At 47.9% G+C, this 10,231-nt stretch overlaps 1 protein-coding gene across 3 annotated transcripts in view; it reads left to right on the top strand.

The window, feature by feature from the left end:
- The first annotated feature begins 396 nt into the window (after nucleotides 1-396).
- Nucleotides 397-10,231, top strand: part of LOC134356422 (docking protein 4-like) — a 189,790-nt gene continuing 179,955 nt past the window's right edge. For 2 of the 3 annotated variants that reach the window (XM_063067361.1, XM_063067360.1), the window contains exon 1: nucleotides 397-962. The gene's annotated coding sequence lies outside the window, so the exon portion shown is untranslated. The remainder of the gene's footprint in view (nucleotides 963-10,231) is intronic. The other variant, XM_063067362.1, reaches the window with a different exon arrangement.

The raw sequence follows: 10,231 nt of genomic DNA, 5'->3' as shown, positions 1-10,231 counted from the left end.
GAGAGAGATTCTGTGTGTGTGAGTTTTCATGGGCAGGGTTGCCTGCAGTGCTGAGAGTGAGGGCCCTGGGGAGTGTTGTGAGGGAGTGTGTGTGTATGTGTGTGTGTGTGTGTGTGTGTGGTGTGTGTGTGTGGTGTGTGTGAAGGTGTGTGTGTGTGTGTGTGTCTGTGTGTGTGTGTGTGAGAGATTCTGTGTGTGTGAGTTTTCATGGGCAGGGTTGCCTGCAGTGCTGAGAGTGAGGGCCCTGGGGAGTGTTGTGAGGGAGTGTGTGTGTATGTGTGTGTGTGAAGGTGTGTGTGTGTGTGTGTGTGTGTGTGTGTGTGGTGTGTGTGTGTGTGTGTGTGTGTGTGTGTGTGTGTGTGTGTGTGTGAGATTCTGTGTGTGTGAGTTTTCATGGACAGGGTTGCCTGCAGTGCTGAGAGTGAGGGCCCTGGGGAGTGTTGTGAGGGAGTGTGTGTGTGTGAAGGTGTGTGTGTGTGTGTGTGTGTGTGTGAGTTTTCATGGGCAGGGTTGCCTGCAGTGCTGAGAGTGAGGGCCCTGGGGAGTGTTGTGAGAGGCAGGGCTGCTCAGGATCTCGGCCCCGTTCACCGAGCAGAGGCTGGGGCCGTGGTCACAAACTGCTCCTGCCGTGTCTCTCTCTCTGTTTCTGATCAGCTGACTGCTGACTGCTGACTGCTGACTGCAGGGGCTGGGACGGTCAGCGGCTCCGTCTCCTCTGCCCTCCTCTCTCAGCCGGGGGGAGCGGGTCAGCTGTCGGCGGAGCCTGCAGCGCTCTGTGTGTGTGTGTGTGTGTCTGTCTGTGTGTGTGTCTGTCTGTGTGTGTGTGTGTCTGTGTGTGTGTGTGTCTGTCTGTGTGTGCTGGTCACGGTCAGGGCAGCCGCTACATGCTGCCAGTTTACCAGCAGTGCCCAGTCCTGGGAGTGACTGATCTGTGAGGCCGGGCGCGCAGGAAGCTGGAAGAGGTGAGTGTTTGTATTCAGAGCTGGCAGCGGCTCACACCTGAGAGTTTTCTGTTTCTAATCATAGCCATTTGAGGCAGTCACAATCTGCCCGAACACTGTCAGGTTCACTGAGGTCACGGGCTGGTCACGACACGGGTACTTGGCGCGTTCATGTTTACAGACTATGTACTCACGGATTGTGCAATGATGGTGTGGTTATGAACGGTACGGCCACGGGCTCATCACGGTCGATGCGATCACGGTGCAGTCACACTGGTTACGGATAGGGGGCTTTGCTGTTGCAGTCGCGGTCGGTGAATTTACGGACTCATCACGAGTGATGTGATCACGATGGTGTGGTCATGAATGGGTTTGGTCATGTCACAGATGGAGTGGCCATGGAGGATGCAGTCACGAGCAGTTCATGGACTGGTCATGAACAAAGCGGACACAGACTCTTCACGGACAGGGCAGTCATGGTCTGGTCTTGGATGGTGTGGTTACCCATGATGTCTGTCCCAGTTTGGTATACCACACCTTTTGTCATGAGCCTAACCTCACCTTCCAAAGCTAGGAATATTGTGTTCGGGTTTGCCCATCCAAATATAGAAAAGATGTCATTAAGTTGGAAAGAATCCAGAGGAGATTTAGGAGGATGTTACTGGGATTGGAGGGACAGAGTCATGGGGAGAGGTTGGTGGGGTTGATACTTTTTCTGTTGATGGATAGGAGGCTAAGGGGTGACATTCTGGAGGTGTAAAATGAGAGGGATAGATAGGGTAAATTGTGCACAGTATTTTTCACAGGGTTGGAAATGAAAAGCTAAAGGGCATAGATTGGGTTTACACGGTAACATGGTGGTCAGCACATTGCTTTACAGAACCAGCAACCCAGCTTCATTTCCCAGTGCTGACTGTAAGGAGCTCATATGTTCTTGACATGACCATGTGGGTTTCCTCACACAGTTTAAAGACGTACCGTTTAGTAGGTTAATTGCTCATTGTAAATTGCCCTGTGGTTAGGCTCCGATTAAACCAGGGGATGGCTGGCAGCTGGGCTTGAAGGGCATATTCTGTGCTGTATCTCAAAAAATAAAATAAACTTTAAAAAGGGAAAGGAAAAGTCAGCTCACTACAGGAAGGACGTGGAAACCATAGAAAGGGTGCAGAGGAGACATACAAGGATGTTGCCTGGATTGGGGAGCATGTCTTATGAAAACAGGTTGAATGAACTCGGCCTTTTCTCCTTGGAGCGACGGAGGATGAGAGGTGACCTGACAGAGGTGTATAAGATGATGAGAGGCATTGATCATGTGGATAGTCAGAGGCTTTTTCCCAGGGCTGAAGTGGCTAGCACGAGAGGGCACAGGTTTAAGGTACAGAGGAGATGTCAGGGGTAAGTTGTTTTATGCAGAGTGTGGTGAATGTGTGGAATGGGCTGCCGGTGACGGTGGTGGAGGTGGATACAATCGGGTCTTTTAAGAGACTCCTGGATAGGTACATGGAGCTTAGAAAAATAGAGGGTTAGGTAATTTCGAAAGTAAGTACATGTTCAGCACAGCATTGTGGGCTGAAGGGCCTGTATTGTGCTGTAGGTTTTCTACTTTTCTTGAAAGAATCTAATAGTAAACTAGGGAGCAAGTAAGTCAGCTGGAGGGTGATCAGAATATGGAATGAACTGACAGAGGGAGTGGGTGAGTCAGATATACCAACAACACTTCAAATGCACACAAACAGGTAATGTTCAGAGGGATAGAGAGTAAACATTCAGAAATGGGAGGGCTCAGGAGAGGCTGGACAAACTTGGGTCGTTTCCTCTGGAGTGGCAGAGGTTGAGGGGAGACCTGAAAAGTTTATGTGCTGTATTGTGCTGCAGTTTTTCCATGTTCCTATTTTTATAAAATTGTTAGACATAGACACACAGCTGCAATCTTTTTCCCAGGGTCAAAATGTCTAACACTAGAGGAGGGGAAGTTCAAAAGAGATGCTTAGGGCTATTTTTTTACAGAGAGTAGGGGTGGAGGCAAATATGATAGTCATGTATAAGGGCATGTGTAGGGAATAGAGGGATATGGACCTTGTACAGGCAGAAGGGGTTAGATATCATTAGTTTAATTAGTTTGGCACAGCAGGTTGTGTCAAAGAGCTTGTTTCATTTCTGTCTGACTCTATGCTGCACAAGGGAACACATCCTAAGCCCCGAACATGTCCCAGCTCACACAGGCTAATCAAAGATGTGTGATCAGGCTAGTCACATCTGCTTGTGTTCAGCCCATATCCCTCTAAACACCTCCTGTCCAGGTACATATCCAAATGTCTTGTAAATTTTGTAATTATAAAAAATGACAAACACTTCCTCTGGCAGCTTTGTCATCTACCTGTCACCCTCTGTGTGAGAAACTTGCCCCTTAGTTTGACTTTAAATCTGTCCCTTCTCACCTTAGCCCTGTGCCCTCTGGTTTTAGACTCCCCTACCCAGGGAAAAAGACTCCGACCATATGCCCCTGATGGTTTTGTAAATCTCCATAAGGTCAATGCTCAGCCTCCCCAGTCCAAGAAAACAGTCCCAGCTTGTCCAGTCTCTCCTTAAATTTCAAACCCTCTATTCCTGCTGGCATTCTTGTGAAGCTCTCGGTGTCTCTGCCTGAATAACGCCCACTAGACGGTGGCTGGAATTGCACACAGTGTTCCAGGTGTGCTCTCACCACTGCCGGTACAACTGCTCGTCAGTACATCCAAAGAAGCATGCACAGATTTGGTCCCTTGATTTAAGAAACGATATATTGATAGGGCAGAGGAGGGGATGGGCGGGGGCGAGGCAATCCAAAAAAGATTCACTGAGCTAATTCCAGAGATAAGAGGGTTGCCTTTTCAGAGAGGCTGCACAAATGAGATCTATTGTCTTTGTAGTTGAAAAAGAGGGCTGATCGTTTTTGAAGCTTGTATGATTCAAGGGATTTTGAGATGTTTCCTCCAGGGAGAGAACGTTCAATAAAGGGAGTTGGTTTCAAGATTAAGGGATGTCATTTAAAGAGAACTTCCACTCCCAGAGAGAGGTGGATCACAGGAATCCCATGCCCCAGAGGGTGTTTGGCTAATGTGCTGGGGTGGGGGGGGGAGCTTAAAGTGGAGGCTGGTAAAGCTTTGAAAGATCAGGTTATCCAGGGATGTAGAGAACGGGTACGGAGAAGAAACCAGACTATGTCAGTCATGATCATACTGAATGGGAGTTTGAGGTTTAAGAAATTGAGTGGTCTAGTCTTGTTACAACTTGCTTGTGTGCTAGTACCAGCTGAGAGTGTTACATCAGCTGACACTCGTCTCAGTCCTTGTCAGCATGGGTTTACATCTGGCCTGTGGAGTTAGCACTCAGCTCCATGTCCTGATGTTGGCCCAAAAAGATAAAAGGGTTTTAGAATGTGACCGTCTCCTCCTCCAGACTCCTCACCCATCTGACCCTTACAGAACATCATACGGTTGGGCCCTTCAGCCCACATCCCTGTCAAGCACTGTGATAACTTACACTAACTCCTCTGTCCATATTCCTCCACTCCTTGCCTGTTCATGTATCTTTCTAAATGTTGTAAATATTGCTTCCACCACCTGCACTAGCAGCATGTTCCCGACACAGTGTAGGACAACCTGTGTCTCACGTCCCCTTTAAACATCCCCCTCTCCCATCAAAGCTCTGCTCTGCCCTCTAGTACTTGTAATTTCCTGCCTGGAAGAGAGGCTGACTGTTTGCCCTATCCCTGGCTTTGATAAACTTCTATCAAGTTTGTTGTCCAACACTTGTGGTTTCTGCTCCCTTTTCCTGTCAGGGTTCTGCCTTCATGCACGAGTGATTGCCTATTGTCTAATTCTGTCCCTGCTTGCTGAATCTTATCTCCTGCTATTCACTTGGGTCATGGAGCTGCTGCCATTGATCACTGTTTGGCTTAGCTCAGTCTGTACAAAAGCCAAGGACCTGACAGCAGTTCATATATGAGGCTCAACAAGCTTCAGTTGGTTCTGCACCCCACTTACCCCTTCCAATGAAGGCCAACATTTTGCATTTTGATGAAATATTTCAGTCCTGGTCAGTAAATGGGGTAGAAGTGTGATCAGATTTTTATGAGTCCATGCGTTGCTTAGCAACAGCACCCCCACACGGAAATGGGGATGCTGTTTCTAAGCAACAGTAGTGGATGAGTTTCCTTAGCCTCCTGAGGAAATAGAGGCTCTGGTGTGCTTTTCTGGCCATACTATCTACATAGTTGGACCAGAGAGGCTATTCGTAATGGTAGCTTATTGAAACCTGAAGCTCTCAACTCTCTTGACCTCAGCACCATGGATAAACACACAGGATGATGTGAACCATCCTTTTTCCTGGTCAATGACCAGCTCTTCTGTTTTGCTGACGTGAAGGGAAAGGTTGCAGTCATAACACCACGTCACTAGGCCCTCTACCCCCTTTACCCTGAGTGATTGTTACCTCAGATGTGATGCACTAGTCATAGTCATAGTCATACTTTATTGATCCCGGGGGAAATTGGTTTTCATTACAGTTGCACCATAAATAATTAAATAGTAATAAAACCATACATAATTAAATAGTAATATATAAATTATGTCCAGGACCAGCCTATTGGCTCAGGGTGTCTGACCCTCCAAGGGAGGAGTTGTAAAGTTTGATGGCCACAGGCAGGAATGACTTCCTATGACGCTCTGTGCTGCATCTCGGTAGAATGAGTCTCTGGCTGAATGTACTCCCGTGCCCACCCAGTACATTATGTAGTGGATGGGAGACATTGACCAAGATGGCATGCAACTTAGACAGCATCCTCTTTTCAGACACCACCGTCAGAGAGTCCAGTTCCATCCCCACAACATCACTGGCCTTACGAATGAGTTTGTTGACTCTGTTGGTGTCTGCCACCCTCAGCCTGCTGCCCCAGCACCATGCTAAAGTGGTATCATCTGAAAACTTGTAGATGAAGTTGGAGCAGAATCTGGCCACACAGTCAGGAGTGTACAGAGAGTAGAGTAGGGGGCTTGTGGGGCACTAGTCTTGAACGTAACTGTGGGAGAGGTGCTGCTGCCTTTCCTTAAGGATAAGGAAGTCAATTCAGGATATCATTTTCTCTACGACACTGGAGACCCCTGCAGCAGCGACGGCGATGTACCTCACTGGAATTGTGTTTGTGACTGGCATCTGCCATTAACTGTTGCTCTCTTGCTATTTCTGCACTTTTCCTGCAGAGTTGAGGCATTTCTGGTCCCTCCCCGCAGTCTCTGAGATGCGGGGTGACCTCCCACTGTAAAATGACATCCATTCAACACTCAGTTTGTGTAATTTCAGCCTGCTGGAGCTCCCAAGCACAGGCGACACGTGGCTGTCAGCAGAAACCAGAAACACCACCAGTGCAGTGCTGCCTCACAGCCCCAGAGACCCAGCTTGTATCCTCAGCTCGGGTGCTGTCCGTGTTGTGTTGCCATATTCTTGCTGTGACTACATGTGTTTCCTCTGGCTTCCTCGCAAATCTCAAAGGCATGCGGGTTGGTATGTTAATTGGCCACTGTAAATCGTCCCTAGGTGACAATGAGGGGTGAGGGGTAGACCTGAGTTGTGGTGGGTGTTGCTGGGACTGAGGGGGAAATAAAGGGTGGGATTAACATAGAATTGGTGTAAATTGTCAACATGGACTTGATGGAACAAAGGGCCTGTTTCCGTGCGGCATCTTGCCACAAATCACTTACTCTCTGACGATCAGCTTGTGTATTTCCTCATACTGTATATACAGTAAATCTGCAGAACTGCTCTTGCCTAGACAGAGCCCCCAGCACAAATGGGGCCACTACACACAGTGTAGAACATTTGCAGATCCCACAGGTTTACACTCCCAGCAACCTTCAGTTCCAAATCAGTTGACAGTTGTCAGTGACTAGTTATTGAGCTGGTTATCTCATGATCTGGGCGAACCAGAAGATTACTGATGAACCAACTTTACACAACAAATGTAAACTACAGGGTTAAAAAAAAACAAACATTGAAACTAAATTACTGGCAACACACTCAAAATGCTGGTGCGATGCAGCAGGCCAGGCAGCATCTATAGGAAGAGGTACAATCGACGTTTCGAGCCGAGACACTTCAGGACTAACTGAAGGAAGAGCTAGTGAGAGATTTGAAAGTGGGAGGGGGAGGGGGAGATCCAAAATGATAGGAGAAGACAGGAGGGGGAGGGATGGAGCCAAGAGCTGGAAAGTCAATTGGCAAAAGGGATACCAGGCTGGAAAAGTCTCCTACACCGTCACCAACCTTATCAGCTCAGGGGATCTCCCATCCACTGTCACCAACCTTATAGTTCCCACACCCCGCACTTCCCGTTTCTACCTCCTACCCAAGATCCACAAACCTGCCTGTCCTGGCCGACCTATTGTCTCAGCTTGCTCCTGCCCCACCGAACTCGTTTCTGCATACCTCGACACTGTTTTATCACCCCTTGTTCAATCCCTTCCGACCTATGTTCGTGACACTTCTCACGCACTTAAACTTTTCGATGATTTTAAGTTCCCTGGGCCCCACCGCTTTATTTTCACCATGGATGTCCAGTCCCTATATACCTCCATCCCCCACCAGGAAGGTCTCAAAGCTCTCCACTTCTTTTTGGATTCTAGACCTAACCAGTTCCCCTCTACCACCACTCTGCTCCGTCTAGCGGAATTAGTCCTTACTCTTAATAATTTCTCCTTTGGCTCCTCCCACTTCCTCTAAACTAAAGGTGTAGCCATGGACACCCGTATGGGTCCCAGATATGCCTGCTCTTTTCTTGGCTTTGTGGAACAATCCATGTTCCAAGCCTATACTGGTATTCGTCCCCAACTTTTCCTTCGCTACATCGATGACTGCATTGGTGCTGCTTCCTGCATGCATGCTGAGCTCGATGACTTCATTAACTTCACCTCCAACTTTCACCCTGCCCTCAAATTTACCTGGTCCATTTCCGACACCTCCCTCCCCTTTCTAGATCTTTCTGTCTCTGTCTCTGGACACAGCTTATCTACTGATGTCTACTATAAGCCTACGGACTCTCTTAGCTACCTGGACTATTCTTCTTCCCACCCTATCTCTTACAAAAATGCCATCCCCTTCTCATAATTCCTCCGTTTCCACCGCATCTGCTCTCAGGATGAGACTTTTCATTCCAGGACAAAGGAGATGTCTTCCTTTTTTAAAGAAAGGGGCTTCTCTTCCTCCACCATCAACTCTGCTCTCAAACGCATCTCCCCCATTTCACGCACATTTGCTCTCACTCCATCCTCCCGCCACCCCACTAGGGATAGGGTTCCCCTGGTCCTCACCTACCACCTCACCAGCCTCCGGGTCCAACATATAATTCTCCGTAACTTCCGCCACCTCCAACAGGATCCCACCACCAAGCACATCTTTCCCTCCCCTCCCCTCTCTACTTTCCGCAGGGATCGCTCCCTATGCAACTCCCTTGTCCATTAATCCCCCCCCATCCCCTCCCACCAATCTCCTTCCCGGCACTTATCCTTGTAAGCGGAACAAGTGCTACACATGCCCTTACACTTCCTCCCTTACCACCATTCAGGGCCCCAGACAGTCCTTCCAGGTGAGGCGACACTTCACCTGTGAGTTGGCTGGGGTGATATACTGCGTCCTGTGCTCCCGATGTGGCCTTCTATATATTGGCGAGATCCGACGCAGACTGGGAGATCGTTTTGCTGAACATGTATGCTCTGTCCGCCAGAGAAAGCAGGATCTCCTAGTGGCCACACATTTTAATTCCACATCCCATTCCCATTCTGACATGTCTATCTACGGCCTCCTCTACTGTAAAGATGAAGCCACACTCAGGTTGGAGGAATAACACCTTATATTCCGTCTGGGTAGCCTCCAACCTGATGGCACGAACATTGACTTCTCTAACTTCCACTTATGCCCCACCTCCCCCTCGTACCCCATCCGTTATCTATCTATCTACCTACCTACCTACCTACTTATTTATTTATTTATTTATTTATTTATTCATTCATTCATTCATTTATTTATTATTTTTCCCTTTTTTTCTCTCTGTCCCTCTCACAATAACTCCTTCCCTGCTCTCCATCTTCCTCTGATGCTCCCCGAACCCTTGTCCTTCTCCCTGGGCCTCCTGTCCCATGATCCTCTCGTATCCCTTTTGCCAATCACCTGTCCAGCTCTTGGCTCCATCCCTCCCCCTCCTGTCTTCTCCTATCATTTTGGATCTCCCCCTCCCCCTCCCACTTTCAAATCTTTTACTCACTCTTCCTTCAGTTAGTCCTGACGAAGGATCCTGGCCCGAAACGTTGACTGTACCTCTTCCTGTAGATGCTGCCTGACCTGCTGTGTTCCAGCAGCATTTTGTGTGTGTTGCTTGAATTTCCAGCATCTGCAGATTTCCTCGTGTTTGTGAAACTAAACTACTAGTTGTCATCAATGTCTTTTGGTGGACACAGTGCCCTGTGCTGAAACAGTCTTTCTGAGGAACAGGCAGAGTATTCTGAACCAGAACTCTGCCAGCGTTTGCTGCCCTCCTGAGTGACTGCGGTTCTGATGGTTCTTTCCATTGCAAACACCAGCAGAGGTCTGGAGAGAACTGGTCTGAACCCTGCTTCCGGCTGTGGTGAACAGAAATGCTCACTCAGCCACACAGTGGTGCCTGGGAGAGGGCGATTCCATTCCGCTGTTCTTCGGCCTGAGCACGGGGACTGCAAAATTAAATGACTGCCCCAATTAACCAAAGTTTCTGGGAAATAGTTAAAAGCTATATAAACTGCCATTTAATAGTTAAACAAGTTAAGTTTTTAAATGAAATACAGAACAAATGATCTCACTAACAATATCCCTGCAATACAATACAGGAGTGTATTAGTTCCTGATAGCTTTTAGTAGAGGAAGTCATCTGCTGCGTTCTTATGATTGACTGTAAAACAAAATCAGTGCACGCACCTCGTGTAGTTAATGAACAGCCCTCATACAATGCTTCAGACGATTGCATCCTCCAAATCTTCATTTTCATTGTAACATTTAAGATACCTTAAATTTCTTCGAAATCCCTAATTTCAATGATGTCATCTTAACTCTTTGTATTCTCTCTGGTTTTTTCAGATGGGCTACATGAGCTTCCCACTAACTTGTAAGATCTATTCCAGGGTCTACAGAAAGTTGGTTAATGGCCACCAGTTGCGAATGATTTCTTTGTTCATTCATCCCTCCCCACTAATCTCCCTCCTGGTTTATATCCCTGCAAGCGACCTGCC

This window comes from Mobula hypostoma, chromosome 14 (genome assembly GCF_963921235.1).
Source record: "Mobula hypostoma chromosome 14, sMobHyp1.1, whole genome shotgun sequence".
NCBI classification, from domain to species: domain Eukaryota; kingdom Metazoa; phylum Chordata; class Chondrichthyes; order Myliobatiformes; family Myliobatidae; genus Mobula; species Mobula hypostoma.
The sequence above is the reverse complement of the archived record's forward strand: the minus strand, read 5'-3'. Positions and strand labels throughout refer to the sequence as shown.